Here is a 19178-nt window from a genome sequence, read left to right on the forward strand (position 1 = left end):
TGACCCGTCTAAGATATTTACAATGAACATTCACGTGGAAAGCTCTGGAAATAAAAGGTTTTGAGAAGTTTTGACTCACGACATCTTAGCCACGGGACTCTTCTCTCCACAGGACTCTGTTCACCAGCCTGTAAGGCATATGGCTTTTGGGAAATGCTGCCTCATCAGATTGGGTGGTGCAAAAGCACAAAGTTGAGCCTCGAGGGACTGGAACACCAGACAAGCAAATTTGAAAGGAAGAGGGGGAGAAGATTCTGGACCATGCATTCTCCTGGCAGCCTCCTGCCTGCACCTTGGCCTTGTTCACACTGCTGGGCTGAATGCTGACCCGCGGAAACGGAGCAAAGTACCATTTTCAGCCGCCCTGTTGCTCAAGGAATTTTTAAGAGACAAAGGTGAAGGATTCCAACTGCAAACATATATACATGTGGGTGTAAGAAACATAAACAGAAAAGAGCACTGATGGGTAACAGAAGTGCCAGCTGGGACTTTAGAACTGGGTGGTTTGTGTTTGCATAGGGTTTTTTTTTTTTCCAGTCCTGAGTAGTTCTTAGAGTACATGATCCATATGGTGTGTTTAAAATAGACCACAGAGTCTGAAAATGGAGCTCCTGAGAAAGTCACAGATAAATATCTCAACTGTTATTTTCATATGTAAAAGCTGGAATCATCTTGTAAAGATAATTCAGGATGAAATATTTCCATTTCCATTCGAACATAGAATTATTTGGTTTTCATTGCATTTGAAGTGTCTATTACAACACTTCAGTATTTGTCTGGCAGGAAAAGATATAAAGAGAAGAGAGGCAAAGAGAAAATCTGGAATCAAATGTTCTAATAATTAGTTCTATTGGGAAACAGGGAAAGGTGACTTGTACAATTTTAAGTGTGGAGGGCACTTGACTACTTGGCATGGTAATAATAAAAATCCCAAATCACTTTCAACTCTGTTCTGTGCTCAACTACTTTAATTCGCTTCCAGAAATCATTTAATGAAAGCGTTCTCAGTAATAAGATGAAATAGATACTAAATAGATAAATACGTAAGTAGACTTTTTACCAAACATATGTTAGGGAGGTTTGTCGTTATTTTTTTTTCTGACTCATTTTCCATACCAGTTTTTCAATCTTTTGAGGCTTATAGTTGGTTATACTCGTACTAAATGTACAAATAAAGTTGTGGCATGGAAATATACTTTTAGAGGAATATTAAGGTTAAATATGATTGTGTTTCAAAATGTGGAGGGACGCCTGGGTGGCTCAGTCATTTAATCGTCCGACTTTGGATCACGTCATGATCTCACGGTTAGTGGGTTTGAGCCCCGCATCGGGCTCTCTGCTGACAGCTAGCTCAGAGCTTGGAGCCTGTCTTCAGATTCTGTGTCTCCCTCTCTCTCTGACCCTCCCCTGCTCATGTTGTCTCTGTCTCTCTCTCAGAAATAAATAAAAAAACATTTTTAAAAAATGTGGAAATGGCACGTGTGGCCAATAGCCACCAACCTGTCCGTCCCTCTTGGTTGGTATAAGGACCAAGCAAGATTCTTTAGGTTTATTTGAACATGGTATCCATGAAATCGATTCCATATTATTGTACTCTCTGACTAACAATTGTTGCGTCAAAGTAAATTGGTGAGTAGGTCATCACCTAAACCAATAATGTTGACATATCACTTCTTATAGTTTATTTATGTAGTGTGTTTTGGGGTGAAAAGTTGATATTCTGAGGGGAAAAAAGAATTGTCCCCAAAGTGATATAACTCTTCAAAAGCTGCTATGGAAAAAAAAAAGTCATTAACGGCACAGTTATTACATATTAAGTATCATATATTACATTTAGTAAGGCTGTATGATAATAATTTTCAGCTCACTGTAAAGAAGAATTGTACTGGAAGACTAGTGGAAGAATTTTAATTTTAGATCAAAGGAACGGGAATACATAACTTGCTCAGGGACTTATATCAAGTTTATAATAAATTAGGCAACGCAACTTCATGCAGCAATTTTGGAAAGTTTGAGTCCAAGCAAGTCAGGCAAAGAAAGATTGGTCCCTTGGGAAGACCCCAGAAAGCTTCGACAGAAGAGAAGAGCTTTTGTTCCGGATTGGCCACTAACCAGCTCTGTGGCCTTGGAAAAGTCTTATGACCTCTGGGAGCTTCTCTTTCCTCATTTGTAATAAAAGAGGGGTGGTTGCTCTAGATATCCATTAGTCCTTCAAGTAGTTATGTTCTGGAAGCTAATAATGGGTTTGCTAGCCTCTTAAAGCAGAAAATACAATACATGCGGGATTTCTGATTTCAGATGCCGCCGGTGGTTACAGAGCTATGCCTATTACGCCTATGCCTCCACTTGTAACCAAAAGACATTGATTTGAATGTTTTGGAATAAAGTCTAAGTCATCTCACACCCCCACCTTCCTTTATAGAAATCGTGGGACCCTACTGGGTCCAAAAGGATTGGAATACTACATCAGGTTGATTAACGACAACAGGCAAACACTCACAAACTGTCCAGAAACTTGAATTGCAAACACATTCTGAAGTAGAGTCAGTAAATCACTAGATACTGTCAGCACCTACTATGTGCGGTGCCCTTTGCTTCTTGCTCTTATATTCATCCCTGGAGCAGTGGTTTGGTGCCAGGTCAGAGTTTTCGGAAATTAGTTGCTACTGAGTTTTCTCAGACTATTTCCAGAAGTTGGTTTAGCTCCACATGGTTGACGATAAAGGCGACATATGCTATCCCACATAGAAATGAAAACATAAAAGCTGTGCCTTCAGTGAAAGGCACCAAAGTCTGAAAACCAAAAAACTACTCATACAGTTTACATCTTTTGAAATTGGATTTGTACCCCCATGGTCGCAGGGAATAATAAACATTTTAACTCAATCAGAGTGTCTCAAACAGGGCACTCTTGACATTCGGGACCAGGTGATTCTTCGTTTGAGGGGCTGCCCGGTGCATTGCAGGACTGTGAGCGGTGCCCCCGGCCCTTGCCCACTAGATGCCAGTGGCACACCCTTCCCCACTGTGACAACCAAAAATGTCTCCACCCATTGCCAGATGTCCCCGGGAGGGCAAAACTGCCCCCAGTTGAAAGTGACAGCCTTATAGCAAGATAAGTTGACAGTGATGCCATATCACGAATTTTGTTTTCTTGAAAATACTAGTGTAATTATATATTTGAGGAGTAAAAATAGTTTGACGCTAATTGAAACCTGCTTTAAGTTTTTAACACTGCTATGCTGTTTTCTGCTTGTGAATGGGGTTCAACAGAGTTAATTTACTGCCCTTTTAAATTGTTAGGCAACATGGAATTAATTCGCATATGTGGGATTGAAGCCTGGGCAGGGAATCGGGAGTTAGTCCATATATTACAATGGGTGGAGGGAGATTACCCTAGAAGTTGCACAAAGAAGAACTTGTTTCTTTCCCTTGGAGTGGACCTAAGAAACTTAATTTATGTTGATGTTTTTCTCCTTAAGAGTTGGAAACAAAGAAAATAAAGCCAGAACACAAGAACATTTAAAAAACAAATAAATCAGTCATTTCTTCCATACTTATTTCAGTTAAGAATGTTCTCACCAGATGATAATGGATAGATTTAAACTTCTCCTGGAAGATCATTATGCTTTTGCCCAAGAAATTTATTATAATCAGATGCAAGCAACAGTTCGTGAAAACATTCAAAAAGGGAGAGTCCTGGGGAGTTGTGTGTGTGTGTGTGTGTGTGTGTGTGTGTGTGTGTGTGTGTGTGTTATAACCCAGTTTGGCAGAAGCTGAGAGACCAGCCAGGGGACCACTGTCATGACCTACGAGAGACCGGACCAGGTCATTTGGACCTAGATGATCAAAGTGGAGGTGAGGAGAGAAGGTGATCTGATTTTCTGATGGATGAAATGTGGATATGGGAGGAGTTGAGGACGTCCCTAAGCTCTTTGGCCAAAGGGTAGAGATGGATGGACTTGTCATTACCCGAGATGCAAAGACTAGAAGAAGCAGGATTGGCAGTGAAGGGCAGGTTGGAGATATTAGAGCTCCGCATTGGGCATGTGACATTTGCCATGCCTATTAGACACCCACCCATGGTTGTCGAGCAGGCAGTTGAGGGATAAATGTACAGAGTTAGGGAGAGAAGTCCGAGTCGGAGATGCACTGCATACAGACCGTACATAAAGTCACATGACTGGAAGAGAGCCACTAAAGAGTGATAGGGAAAGGGGAAAAGAGAGAAGAGACAGGAGGACTGAGTCCCCGGACACTCTGATAACAGAAGGTCAGGTACACAGTAGTAAAAAAGGTGTAAATAACCCAAATGTCCATCAGCAGATGAAACAAGTTGTGATTTATCCACACAATGGAGTATTAATAAGCCCTAAAAAATTAAGTACCGACATGCTATAACATGGAGAGACTTCAAAACACTATGCTGGGGCACCTGGGGGGCTCAGTTGGTTAAGCATCCAGCTTCGGCTCAGGTCATGATCTCAGTTCGTGAGTTCAAGCCCCGCATCGGGCCCTGTGCTGACAGCTCAGAGCCTGGAGCCGGCTTCGGATTCTGTGTCTCCCTCTTACTCTGCCCCTCCCCCATTTGCGCTCTCTCTCTCTCTCTCTCTGTCTCTCAAAAATAAATAAACATTAAAAAAGAAAACCACAATGCTAAGTCAAAGAAGCCAAAACCAAAAGGTCACCAATTGTATGAGTTCTATTTATACCACGTGACCAGAATTGTTAAATCCACAGAGACAGAAAGCAGATTAATGGTTGGCAGGGACTAGGCAGAAGAGGAACGAGAGTGACTGCTCCAGGGGTACAGGTGTCCCTGTCGCATGAGGGAAATGCTTTGGAACCGGATAGAGGGGGCGGATGTGCAGCATTGTGGCTGTACTCAATGCCACCGAGTTGTTCACTTTAAAGTGGATCGTTCTACGTTATGTGGATTTCACCCAATTTAAAAATAAAATTCAGGGAGAGGAGAAGAGGCCAACAAAGGAGACAGAGAAGAAGCATCCAGAGGGGCAGAAGGAGAGTCAGAATAGTGTGGTGTCCTGGCCACCAGGTATAGAAAATGTTTCAAGGAGGCCAGAGGGATGAGCCCTGTAGCATGGTGCCAGTGAGCCAGGCATGATGGGGTCTGAAAAGTGAGGGAAACCTCAGTTAGAGCAGCCTCGGTGGGTGGTGCCCACAAAAGCTTGATCGGAGGAAATTCTTAAGATTGGGAGGCAGGAAATTAGAAGCAGGAAATAGAGACAAAACTCAGAAGGACTCGTGTTGTAAAAAGAAGTCGAGGAATGGAGCAGTATCTGGAGAAGGATTGGGTGATTGGAGAAATAACTGCTTGTTTTGAAAGTGATTTTCAAAGTTTGACTTATTCCTCTCTCTACCCCATAATTACTCAAATGTGGCCAGCGGGGTCTCCGGCTGCAGAGTGGATGCACTTACAAACCGATCCATCACCCTAGCCTACCATTATCACTGAGGGAAGAAACACACTCAGGGAGCACAATTATAGAAGTGCAAGATGACTAAGTGACATTTGTATACTTAAAGGGTCCACAGCACACACGTGGAGACACACTCTATTTACCGGCCCGGACTCGAAGGAGCAGAAACGCAGTGCTTTAATTGTGTATTCTGCTTTTTTTTTTTTTGGCACTGTACCAGACGCAGACAGGCTTGTTGATACTAGAAAATACTGCTGCCTGCAAATAATAGCTGACAACAGGTTAATATTTGTGCTGCGGAATGAAGTTGTAGACAGTGTTTTCACTCGAATTTTAGCGACCTAAGGACCCACCAGGAAAGAGCATAGCCATGAGCTAGTCCAAGAAGCCAGCCTTGAACTGATGCACACGCCTAATTAGAGGAGAGTCCTCACATGAGTGTGGGGGGTGGGGAAGGAGCACTGCAAAGAAATGAGATTCAACCTGAAAGTAGAGCTGACTTGTTTTGTGTTTGGGAAGTGTTCGTGTGGACGGGTTTTATAGTGAGATAAAGGAATTGGAGTAGCAGAAACACATAGGAATAGAGAAGTCATTCTCCACTTCTTTGGTGGAGTTGTGTTATAAATGACAGGAAATAAGGGATGGAGTCGTTGGAGGGGACTGGAATAAATATGCTTTTATTTAAATAGAAGAAACAGTAGGATACTTGTAAATGTAAGTTTTAAAAGTTTAACTTATTCCTTTCTTAAAAAAATTTTTAATGTGTATTTATTTTTGAGAGACAGAGAGTGTGAGTGGGGGAGGGGCAGAGAGAGAGGGAGAGAGAATCCAAAGCAGGCTCCAGGCTCTGAGCTGTCAGCATGGAGCCCGACATGGGGCTTGAACCCCCGAACTGCAAGATCATGCCCTGAGCCGATGTCTGATGTCTAACCAACTGAACCACCCAGTCTCCCCTAACTTATTCCTTTAAGTTATTATTCCTTACTCATACTTTCTCAAAACTTATTATTAATGGGTAAATGCACTAGCAAATCAATATCCATCACATTCCCCTAAGAGCACCATGTTAGGAAAGCAATCATGGCCCTTTCTTTTCCCCTTCCTTTGGAAGGTTAAAATCATCGACATTTCTTTCTCAAAATAATAATCTGAAACACAGCTTTAAAAATCTGCATTTCATACATTTGTGAGTTTTCCCAAGCTCGTCCCTCAAATAAGAAGAGGTGTAACTGCCATGACAGCGGCCGGGAGATTGGGTACACAACATGGGAGGTGACTGACAGATTCACTGGACGATCAGTTCATTTCAGAGGTGGGTCTCAGAGCAAACTACCCGGCCATGTTGATGCGTACGTAGCACTCATGTAGCTGAACGTGCTCACATCTCTCTAAGAGAAAGAGATGGATGCATGGGGAATCGACCCAGGGAAACTCGGTTACACCAGCACGAGGTGCCTTAACTTCCTGGAGAAAAGCTTCTACCTTTGGTCAAGCAGGAAAAAAAAAAAAAAAAAACTGCTTTGGAAAGAATGTCCCAAAGTGCTGTCCGTGCTTTGGTTCAAGAGGAACTTTAGAGGAAAACTTTCTAAGCCCACTAGTTTCCCTTCTCCTTCAGGGGCAAATTCTGGAGGGGGCAGGGGGGGCGACGGGAGGGGTTCACTCCGGGGCAGGTCAGTCAGTTGGGAGTTGATGAGATCTTGTGTCTTATGTCCTGTCTGCTGAAGTCATTATCACTTGAGACTAATTGGGTGTTTTTCTGAAAGAATTATATTTCTTTAGGTCAGTGCTTCTCTGGGTCAGCGGGAGAGATTCTTAAGGCTGCCCCTCCAGGTGCTTCTATGCACTGGCAGCATCTTTGAATGTTCCAGGAGAAGCCATGATGGATTGGGATAGAGACCCAGGTGATGTTCATGGTGCGTCCGGCACCACCTACCAGCCCAATGAGGCTGCCTTGCCGTCTGCTCTATTTAACCCTTTATGTCAAACTGTCATCTTTTATGTTGGCATCAACTCTTCCTGGACTGTATTCCTCCTGTTTTGTGTGCAACAATGTGTTCTTTACCAGTCTCTACCTACTTCTGCGTTATGGGACTTACCTTTATAAGGTCCATTGCTGGGCCTCAACTCTCTTTTCATAATTTTGACTGAATTATTTGCTGGAGTAGCTCCTGTTTTTTATAGCATTTCGTCCTGTTGGACTCCAGCATCCAGACGGGAGTGTCTTATTATTCCATGAAATGGCAGCCTGCCCCCTGCCCTGTCACACCATCACCTTAAGGGTAGACTTTAAGGTCCTTCTCTCTTTTGTCTTCAAGGCTGTCGGCATGCCTGGCATATGGCAGCATTCTGTGAATATGTGTTGAACAAATGAGTGAACAAATGAACGAATGAGTGGGATGAACTGTCAGTCATTCAGGATCTGACACATTACTTTGCACACCAGCCTGGGAGAATTAAGCTGTGGACTCTGATGCCAGGTTACCTGGGTATGAATCCCAGCTCCATCCCTTATTGAGCACTGTGACCGTTCTCTGCCTCAGTTTCCTCATCTCTAAACTGGATAAATAGTAAGACCTGCCTCTCAAGCACCGTGAGGGTTATTAGGAGTCATTAAACAGGAAGAACTACACACGGCATGTATTAAGACTAAATAAAGATGGGGCACCTGGGTGGCTCAGTCGGTTAAGCGTCCGACTTCGGCTCAGGTCATGATCTCGCTGTTTGTGGGTTCGAGCCCAGCATTGGGCTCTGGGCTGACAGCCAGCTCAGAGCCTGGAGCCTGCTTTGGATTCTGTGTCTCCCTCTCTCTCTGACCCTCCCCTGCTCATGCTGCCTTTCTCTCTCTCTCTCTCTCTCTCTCTCTCTCTCTCTCTCTCTCTCTCAGAAATAAATAAAACATTTAAACAAATTTTTTAAAGTCTAAATAAAGATCAGCCATTTTATAAATCTCTTCACCAAATCTCTGCTCAGGTCACATGTACTCCCACAGCTGATGCCTCGGGGATGCCCTCCCATCTCCCGGAGTATGGCTGTCCCTCTTCCTTATGTATCACGTCCCATAAGCTCCAGTTAAAAGCTTCCATAGTCTGTGTGAGCTGCCTCAGTCATGGGCACAGGCAACACCACGTATATACCTGTTGGAGTGCTTATATTATTTTGTAACTGGCCATTGTGTGTCCTTCCCACAAAAATAGGAGTTTTTGTAGGGTTGGGACACTCTTTCATCTGTAGATCCCTGGTGGGGCCCATGAGAAAAATTGGACCTCCCAAATGTCAGACATTGAAGAGTGTCTGGACCACATAACATTTCTGAGTAAGAATATATCCCTGTGTTTGACTCTGACTACGTTTTTGAGGCATTAACTGGATAAAATGCTAAAGCAGCTTTTCTCCAGGAGTAACCAGAAGATTCAAAGAACTGAAAGCTGAAAGATAATATGTGAATTACGAGGATGCGAAAGAATGCAAAAGCTTGCCAGGAACTTATCAAATTCCAAGTGCAGTAAATTAAATAAAACCAGAGGCTACTGAGAGAGACAGTTTTGAAACTGATACGGTTCAGTTGGTGGAAGGAGGCCGCAGCCCAGGCTGCACTGTGCGGGTCCACTTTTTAGCAAGCTTTTCAGTCTTCCAACCCGCCCCCCCCACCAAGACTCAGGGTGATGTTATCATGTACGGTTCATTATCAGAACCCCATCCTCAGAGCAGAAGAGAAACATTAAACATGTCCATCATGGGTACAGAGTAAAAACAACGTGTGCCCTAGGGTCAGGTACACAAGTTTGGAATCTAGAATGTCTGAAACATTCTGATACCAGTATTTATTTTCTTAGTGCCTGTCGCCAAATTCCAAATGCTTTGGTTCATTTCTCACCAGTGCTTAGGTTTGAGTCATATACAGTACTGCGTTTGGTGACATTTTTGCAGTGATTAAGGTGAAGAGATATCTCTTGTCATTGTTAACGTTTATTAGAACAGAGTCAACGTCACAGAGCAGTTAAGAGTAAGGACTCCACAGCCAGATGCCCTCCATTCAGATCCCAGGTCTACCACTTGAGAGCCTTGGACGACGTGCTCAGACTCTTAAAGCTTCAGCGTTTTCGCCTGTAAAATGGGCACCATGGCCACCACTATGTCAGAGTGCTACTGTGAGGTTAGCAGACTGCACCGTCATCCTAGAGCTCGAGAAAGGGATATTTGCTTCCAGCCGTGGATGCGCACTGGGCCCCAAGGGGCCTGCTGCCCTGCCGTGGTCTCACCATGCTTCCGAGACACACCTGATCATCTCTCACAGATCCATGCGTCCTCACTTTCTTAAAGCATGACGTGGCTAAAAGAGAAGCAACAGTTTCCCAGACTGGTTTAGCCAGTTGTTTCTCTTTATCAATGGTAGGGAGGCTGACCCTCAACCAAAAGGTCCACAGACTTAGAATATGTAAAGTGTAACGTGAGCATTCTCAACCCCAGCTTCCATCCACTCAACTTTAAGTAAAGCTCAGTGTCTGAGCCCCACCCCAGACAAATTAAGTCAGAATCTCCTATAGGAGGATACTTGCGATTCAGTATATTTTTTACAGGCCCCCAGGTACTTAGACTATGTAGCAAAGGGTGAGAGAAATTGTGATAATTGTTCGATGTGGTGGGAAGAAAGTAGACCCAAACTAGGCAATTCAAAACTAGATCTATTGGCAGTTCCTCAGGAAGTTAAAGAGAGCATTGCAATATGACCCAGCGGTTCAACTCTGTGGTCTATACCCAGGAAAAGTATATCCAACACCAAAACTTATACATGAATGTTATTAGCAGCACTATTCATTAGAGTCAAAAAGTAGAAACAACCCAAATGTCTATCAGCTGATGAATGGATAAATAAAATACGGTGGATCCACACAATGGAATATTATTCAGCCATGAAGAAGAATGAAGTAGTGATTCATGCTTCAGCTTGGATGAACCTTGCAAATACTACCCTAAGTGAAAGACACCAGGCACAAAAGACAACATACCGTATAACTCCACTTATAGGAAATGTCCAGAATAGGCAATTCTATAGAGACAGAAAGCAGATCAGCAATTTCCAGGGGCTTGGGGTAGAGGGCAATGAGGAGTGACTGCTACTGGGGATGGGGTTCGGGGGGGAAAGCGGTGATGAAATGCTCCAGAATTTTATAATAATAATGATGATTGCACAACCTTGTGAACATACCAAACCCCCCCCCCCAACTGTATACTCTAAAAGGGTGAATTTTATGGTGTGTGAATTCTACCTTTTAAAAACTAGGTCTGTTCCTTCTTGTTTGTGTGACAGGGGCATAGGAATTACTGGAACTGTTTGAACTCCCAGTGTGTCTCTTCTACAAAACAGAGGAGAGCTCCCACCAGGGACATTGAAAGAATGAGCGTTGATGATGTTTGTGGAGCCCCTGCATATGGTCTGCCCTCGACACATGGGAGTGAACCATCCCCTTCCCTCCCTGCCTAGATTCCAGAGAGGGGCCCCATGAGGACGCTAAGGGACTGGTGGCCACAGGGGCATAAAGAGCACCAAGCAAAGGAGCGAGAGCTGCCCAGTCACCCTTCCCAATCGGGCTCCTTCTTCACGAGCTGGTGCTGATCCCGAGCCAGTCATGCACTGAACATTTGTGTCCTTCACCCCGGGTGTGATGGTATTTGAGAAGAGAGGTAATTGAGGTAATTAGGGTTGGATGAGGTCATGAGGGTGGGACCCTCAGCATGGAAAAAGTGCTTTCACAAGAGACACCAGAGAGCTTGTCTGTCTCTCTGCCATGTGAAGACACAGCAAGATGCTAGCCAGCAAAAGAGCCTTCCCGAAGCCCCGAACTGGCTGGCGCCTTGATGTTGCACCATCCAGCCTCCAGAACTACACGAAATAAATGTCTGTCGTTTAAGCCACTCAGTTTATGGACATGGAGTAAAATCAGGGACAGTGCTTTGGAGAGATGACGCATTCGACAAAGGTCAAGTGTATGCAAACTTTGGCAGCAATTGCATGGGTAAAATGACATGATTTTCTTTTTTTCTCAAATTGTAGCATCTCTTTCCATGTTAGCCGTGTACTTGCCAAACCCTATCAAAGACAATTTGAAAGTAAACTGTATTATCTTTTTCTAAAATGGAAAGAGTCACTACTGAAGCCCATATGACATGATTGTTTTCCTTATTGTAATGTAGCAAGCAGTTAAATTAGGTGCACGGGGCAGTGAAATTAAAGTTCTGCTTGGCTAAGGGGGTTGAATTCTGATTGGATAAGGAGAAAGCAGCATGCTCAAGTTAGTCGTCGACGTTTCCCTGCTCAGTTCTGGAGAATTCCCAAGCTTTACCTCTCAGTGTTTCCAATCTTCAGGACTTGGAATGAGACATTAGAATTCTGGGGAATTTCCTAAGCCATCCTCTGTTATGCGTTATTGTTAAGTTACTTCCAGCATTCTCCAAGCATTTTATTCAACTATTATAGATATTATACATTGTTTAATAAATGAAGAATTTTCAGATCAGTATTATTTAAAAAGAATTGTGGCTTCTAACAAATATTCAAACACTGGAAAATGCTGACAAATGTTACTGGGTACTATCTAAAGAACCTCACATTCAGCTCTCCTTATAAGGTTAACAACACTATTACCCAGAGTCACACGTGGAAGTCGCCAATTAAAGTACTTACTTTGCTCTGAAAACTCGTCATTTCTTGAACACCAATCGTATGATTTGTATAAAACATACTACACATGTAAACTTATTTCTATATATTTTATTTACAAAGAGCACACATCTATAACATGAGAACAGCTATAAAACAAGGCTGACTGGTTAGCTCACAACCACTTCCCTGTGCTCCAGTCCTGGTTCCGGAAATGCTGACCTTGTCCTTTGACTCCATGCATGCATCAGAGTTTCCTGCTCTTACTTTTGACTTTGTGTCAGTGCCTTTCATTAGACCAGTTATGTCTCTGTGTTGATTATTGAATTTTAATTCTTGGAGGAGGACTATAACACCTTTTCTCATTTCCTTCACGTGTTAACGATCTTTTTCTTAGATTAGGGTTCGAGAGACACACATAGATTCCCTGAGAAACGCCAGGAAGGAATTGACACATGAAACAACTGCCCGTGACAAGGCCTGGCCTGGCTGGCCTTTGACTCTGGCCGGATGGAGCAGGCTGGGAGACACTGGGACCCGGACATAAAACACCGTGCTTGCGGGGTGGGTCTAGCTCCGGGCTCTAAGCATAACTACAGGTGCCGGAGGAAACTGCAGCCTGACGGGTTGTGAAGGTCACGAGCATGCGCCTGGCAGACCAGTGACCGCGGGGCGCATGAACGGATGAGGGGCCCAGCTGCTGCAGTGTGCAGTCACTTGTGGGGTTCACGCCGAAGGTCCCCTCCCATAGGCCATACCCTTCCACTGACTAAAGGACGAGGAGATACTAAGGCAGGCCTCTTCCCGAGTCACACAGTACCCCTTCGATGGGTGACTTTGGTGGACAGACTCGGACGACAGCGTTCCCGCACCTGCCTAAGACGACAGGGCAGCCTAGGAGCTTCCACCTTCTCCCCTTCTCTCCTTCACTGTGACATTGTGCCTCGCGATCTGAATGGCCTCTTGGCCTTCTCCATTTCCCATCGTAGTTCGTTGCACTCAGGCACATCCCCCTCATGAAATCCTTGTACACTGTATCCTGTGTTTCTCAGGGGATATGAGCCAACACACGGGTAGATGACAGTACCCAGCAATTGTAACTACAGAACATGGGTTAGACGATCCAGTGGGGTGCCTGCCGAATGGGAGAAGCACATCAGCAGGCGATTTAGCAACCAAAGGGGATGGTCCGCAATCTCAGCAGCAGGGAGGCAGATTTCAGGAATGTTCTTCCCTGAACTGACGGAGAGCAAGAGAATAGAGCCCTCCAGCGCCACAAGGTACCTAGAAGGGATGAAGACGGTACTTCCCTAAGGAGGCTGAGCTCATCCCAGTTACTGAGATGCAGATCGAGCCCAAGAGATGAGCCAAGAGGCCTCAGGTGAGCCAACCATCCTGGGAACAAAGAAATCCAGTTACAAGAGCTCGGGGCAAGATCAGGAGCAAAATGGCAGCCAAGAAAGCGTAAAAGGGTGTTCTAAATATTAAACCAGAATTCCTTAAAACCTCCCAACAAAGATAAAGGTTGGTTGTCTAGAAATTAGCATAGGATCGAATCTTCAGTGATGAGGAAGGTTTTTATAGGAAGCCTGAGGGCTCAGCTATGGGAGAGAGTGGACCTACTAGGGCATGCAGAGCACAAGAAACCAGAATGGGGCCATTCACTGAGGTGACTCTGGGACCGTCACTTTACTGACTATTCCTGAGAGCTGGGCTGGCCTGTGTCAGCGAACATAGAGCTAGGGACTAGAGCAACAGTGGACTGAAAATGCTGGGTGGTTTGAAGTGGATTTGGAAATTGGAAATATATGTTTGAAAGTTATCCAAGTCATAGTCTGGCCTTCACCTTTTTGGCTGATTGATACAGAGAAATCTTTATGCAACTATTCATTCTTTTATTCAAAAAATAGTCACTGGACGACTCTGACAAAGCAAACATGGAAAGATGCTCAATTGTAAAGATATTTATATCTGTGCTGTAACATGTCAGTTACTTGCACCTGAAAAGTATATCGGCTTTGATGAAAGTCTCAAGAAACCATGAAAGATTAAGTGGTGAAATAGCCCAATGTAATCCAAGATCATCAGAATTTAAAGTAATGAGAATATACCAGTAAACGAAAGGCTTTTAAATGGGTAACTTTATTCATTTTTACTGAGTATCCTGATAGATAAAATCAAAGATTCTTGAGTATGTCTCCCAAGAAATATGGGGTATTGGCAGCATTAAATCTGAATGCTCCAAAGAAATCTGGAGGCCAACATTTCTCTAACGTATACCACTGTCGTTATGGATGATCAAGTTTGGCATCGCTATTCTAGAACCAGACCTTGTGAGAAGTTAAAGCAGTCTAAAGACCAGGATAAAATTGGAAGTAAAACCTCCTAATTTAAATGCAAGGTGAAAATATAAGCAGAATTATAAAAGCCTGCCTTTTTAGGGCACTTATCCGCACCGGGCCTGGCCACATTGTCACTAACCAGAGAAAGGACTGGTGCAGGTGACTTACGTCAGTGCACGCATTTGCAGTCTAACATATTAAAAAATTTTTCAGCTGAATAAAATAAATTGAGAACTGCCACTCCTCCCCCCCCCCGACCCCCGTCACTGCAAACTTATCATCGGAGCTACAAAAATATTTTATGAGCTTTCAGAAAAGTACTCCCCTAGTGTCAAGGCAAAGGCTAATCTTGTTCATGGGTTTCAGGCTATCTGTCTCTATGGTCCCCTCCATACCAGGTTAAAAAAAAAAAAAAAAAGCCACATGCAATTGTCATGTTCTGGCTTCGACATAGAGCTGCCCTTGGAACATTGGATACATATGGGTTATGACAATTGCCTTCAGTGTCTCAATGATATTACCAAATGTTATGCCCAAACCGATGGCCTAATGCTGCATTCTGAAAGGCGAGCCTGATTTACTGCCGTGTCTGAAAATTTTATTGGAACCGGATACTGTGTTTTCTTTCCAATGGCTGCACAAGAACTATACACTCTCTCAGAATTAGCCCAAGACACCTATAAAGCTACTTCCAAGTGTTTATAAGATTGGAATCAAAACATGAGATCATGAGTCTTGTGCTGCAAATATCATTATTTGTTTAAATGTTCTTTTCTGTCTTATTACAATATCAGGAAACTACTCCTTATGTGTTCACTAATAGCACAACTGAAATCAGAAAAACCAGGCTCAGTGTCTGCCTGGGTTAAATATCTATGTTGGTTTAGCTTAATGGAAAGGTTGGAAAAAGGAAAAATAAAATCCCCAAGCCCTTATCTCACATTGATTTACTTTAAGGTAGGTGATGATTTAATTATTCTCTCTCAATACTTATTGGACACCTATCACATGCAGAGACAGAATAACAGGACCCTGGGAGATAAGATAGTCTCTGCTCTCAGTGGACTCTCACGGTCGAGTAGGGAGTGAAGTACCCTGATTACTTTCGAACAGAGCATAAGATCAGAGGAAAGTGTCACCAGACAGAGGCGAGGCACAGCTGTCCAAGTGACTGCATAGAGATGACATCTTCCCCAGGATCCATAGCTTGGCTCTGTCATTGGCACTTGGACAGGTACACTTGGTTCCAACAACACTGGCATCAAGAAGTAGCTGATGACTCAGTGTACCATACATCATTCAGTCCTTTGCACACATAATGTCCTTCCTGGGACAGCATCCCCTACCGCTACCCCATCCTAACCATATCCAGTCACTTGGTCTATTTCCTCTTCATTGCTATTATTTCAGAATAACCACCAATTCCTTTAGGAATCTCTCCTGATCCCTTCCCAAAGGGAGTCTCTCCTCTCTGCTTTACGGCACCCTTTATTTCTTGTATCTCAGTACTGTCATGCTTTAATTATGAGTGCTTGCTTAGTTATTTGACACTCCTAATATAATATTACCTCCATGAGGACAGAGACTTAATCGGTCTTGCTCACTAAGGTCTAGTACAGAACCTATATATGATAAGCAATTAATAAATAATTGAGTGAACAAATAGCCTATGATAATTTTTTTTTTTAAGTTTTTTGAATGTTTGTTTATTTTGAGAGAGACACAGAGAGTGTGAGCAGGGGAGAGGCAGAGAGAGAGGGAGAGAGAAACCCAAGCAGGCTCTGCACTGTCAGCACAGAGCCAGATATAGGGCTCAATCCCACGAACCATGAGATCATGACCTGAGTTGAAATCAAGAGTTGAACACTCAAACGACAGAGCCACCCAGGTCTCCTTAACCTATAATAATTCTGTAGAAAGCTTTTTTCAGCAAAGAATGTCTTGAACTGTTAAGCAGGTACAACTCCCAGGGACATTATTCATTTTGAAGACTTTGTGAATGACTCTCTCTAGAGTTGAACAGTGTCCAACCAGTACAGTCTTACATGATGGTCTTGCCTCCCATCTGCTATGTATTGCACCCAAATTTTCCTTTGTTGAGTTCGTTGAAACATAGACTTTTAAAGTCTAATAAAAGCCAGAAATTGCATTTTAGCCTGCATGTCCAATGAAACTCAATAAAAATTCCTTGAAACAATTGCATATGACTTACAAATCTAGCATTTGCATGCCCCTTCACAAGGATTAAAGTCTTGGAATCTGGTGTAGCAGGAAATTGTTTGTCATTAAAGAAGGCATTTTGGTGGTGGTGATGGGATACAGTCAAACAAAGGAAATTAAGACAGCCTTGAGTGAATCACCTTTCTTGTTCTTTACCTGCTTTGCCCTGTTAAGTGAAAGCAATCCCTTTCATCTCCTATCTTTAAAAAATAAAGAAGGAAGGAAGGAAGGAAGGAAGGAAGGAAGGAAGGAAGGAAGGAAGGAAGGAAGGAAGGAAAGGAGAAAGAGAAAGAAAGAAAGAAGGGATGAGTTTGCAATATCCCAGAATAGATTGACAAAAAGAAACCCTAGATGGAAATAGAAAAGTTAAAGTTGCAATACTGATGTGCTTTGTAGGCTATGATTTTATTAAAATCAACTACAACCTTAATGTTGATTTCTCTGGTCCTGCTCAAACACAGGTGGGTTTCCATCTCTCTGGCCCAAGTCAATCAGCCATTGATGTTAAAGCAGTTATTACCAAGGGATGCGCCAAGAGATATCTCTTGATAATGTGGCCTCATCAAGTTAGTTACTGGCTAAGAGTCTCAGCATTTTTGTCATCTGATAAGTACAGCATCTTGGGACGTAATATTTACCAGCTGCTCTCAGCTTCACATATTTCAATCCCCAAGAATGCTTTCCTATATTCCAAAGTTGTTCTATCTATAAAAAGTGTGATCTTTCCCTTAAGGATTGCTGACCCTCCCCCATATTAATTAATAGCTTGATAAGTATAGCAGATGATTCCTCTGTCACCAGAGGATTGGCTATATTGTCTTCTAGCTTGGCTTAAAGCCTTTGAATAATTCTAGTGACTTCAAGACTTTGTTTCCCTGTTAATTCTATTCAGATCTCACTGACTCCTGAGTTCATTTTCCTACCCAGCGCAGAGTCTAATGCAGGGCTCAATCTCACAACCGTGAGATATGACCTGAGCTGAAATCAAGAGTCAGACACTTAATCAACTGAGCCACCCAGGCACCCCACCTACTCAAGAATTTAAACTATTCCTTTGGCTTTTGGAGATTCAAGGACAAATCAGGATGGGGACATTTTGACAACAGTCACTAGTTAAATTGTCGAAGTGGTTTGATCAACAACACACAAGTATTTGTGCCAAAACTAGGTAACAAACCCCCCTTCTCTTGACCTAAAAGAGAATGCTCACTCCTCTGTACTGTCCTGTCTCTGCTTCCATGAAGGAGGTACGTGCCTATTGCTGGAAGCCTCTCCCAGAGCCAAGGAATATCCCTCTCTTCAGATGGGGCTGGAGCATACTTTTTTTTTTTAATTTTTAAAATTTAAGTACAATTGATACACAATGCCCCATCAGTTTCAGGTGTACAACATAGTGATTCAGGCTGTCTCTGCATTATGCTGTGCTCACCACAAACGTAGCTACCAGCTGACACCACACAGTGCTATTACAGTACCATTGACTATACTCTCTGTGTACTTTCTATTCCCCTGACTTATTTATTCCATCCCAGAAGCCTGTATCTCCCACTCCCCTCCACCCATTTTTTCCCATCTCCCTTCCCTCCTTCCCTCTGGCAACCATCAATTTGGACTTAAGAGGATGTCATACTCAGTGAAATAAGTCAAATTGAGAAAGACACATACCGTATTGCTTCACTCTTATATGGAATCTAAAAAAAGCAAATGAATAAGCAAACAAGCAAAAAGCAAAATCAGACCTATAAATACAGAGCATCTGTATTTTTAACAAGGCTATTATATGCACAGCAACCCTGTGGGGGGAGTGTGGACTAGGAGGACCCACAGCTTCGTTCATGTCTCTCCCAACATCCCTGCTTTTCTTATATCACCGTTATGTCCTGGTCTTATACCTTCTGTCAAATAAGTTCCTTGGAGAACAGGGACTACATTCTATGCATCTTTACTCTTCAGGTGGTGCCCAGGGCAGTGTCCTGCCCTGAGAAGACATTCAGGTTAACGTTTGTTCTGTTGAATCATGTTGAGTGTGTATGCTTGAGAGATGTGTAGACAAACAAGTCAGGCCCTGTTTGCGCTGAATTTCAGGGAGAAATCTAATTCATCAACAAAGCAAAATTGTGTCCTTGGCAATTTACCTTTTGGTTTTCCGTAGTCTATGAGTGTGGATATTCCTGGAAGGATGGAAAAAAGTGCAAGTTTGATCTTAGAGTAAGCTGTAGAGCAGCACTGTCCAAGAAGACTTTCTAGGATGATGGGAGTGTTCTAATCCCTGATGTTCAATCAATATGGTAGCCATATGGGACTCCCAAGCAGCCGAAATGTGGCTTGTGTGACAGAGGCCCTGAATTTTTTATTTTATTGACTTTTAATTGCTTTTTTTCTAATAAGTTTTTATTTTTTTGATTAGCGTCCTCATTTTATTTTATTATTTTGGTTTTTGTTATTTTTTATTTTGTTATTATTTTTGTAATATTATTTAATGTCAAGTTGGCTAACATACAGTGTGTAGAGTGTGCT

This window comes from Hyaena hyaena, unplaced genomic scaffold, assembly GCF_003009895.1.
Source record: "Hyaena hyaena isolate Hyena2069 unplaced genomic scaffold, ASM300989v1 scaffold_85, whole genome shotgun sequence".
Taxonomy (NCBI): Eukaryota; Metazoa; Chordata; class Mammalia; order Carnivora; family Hyaenidae; genus Hyaena; species Hyaena hyaena.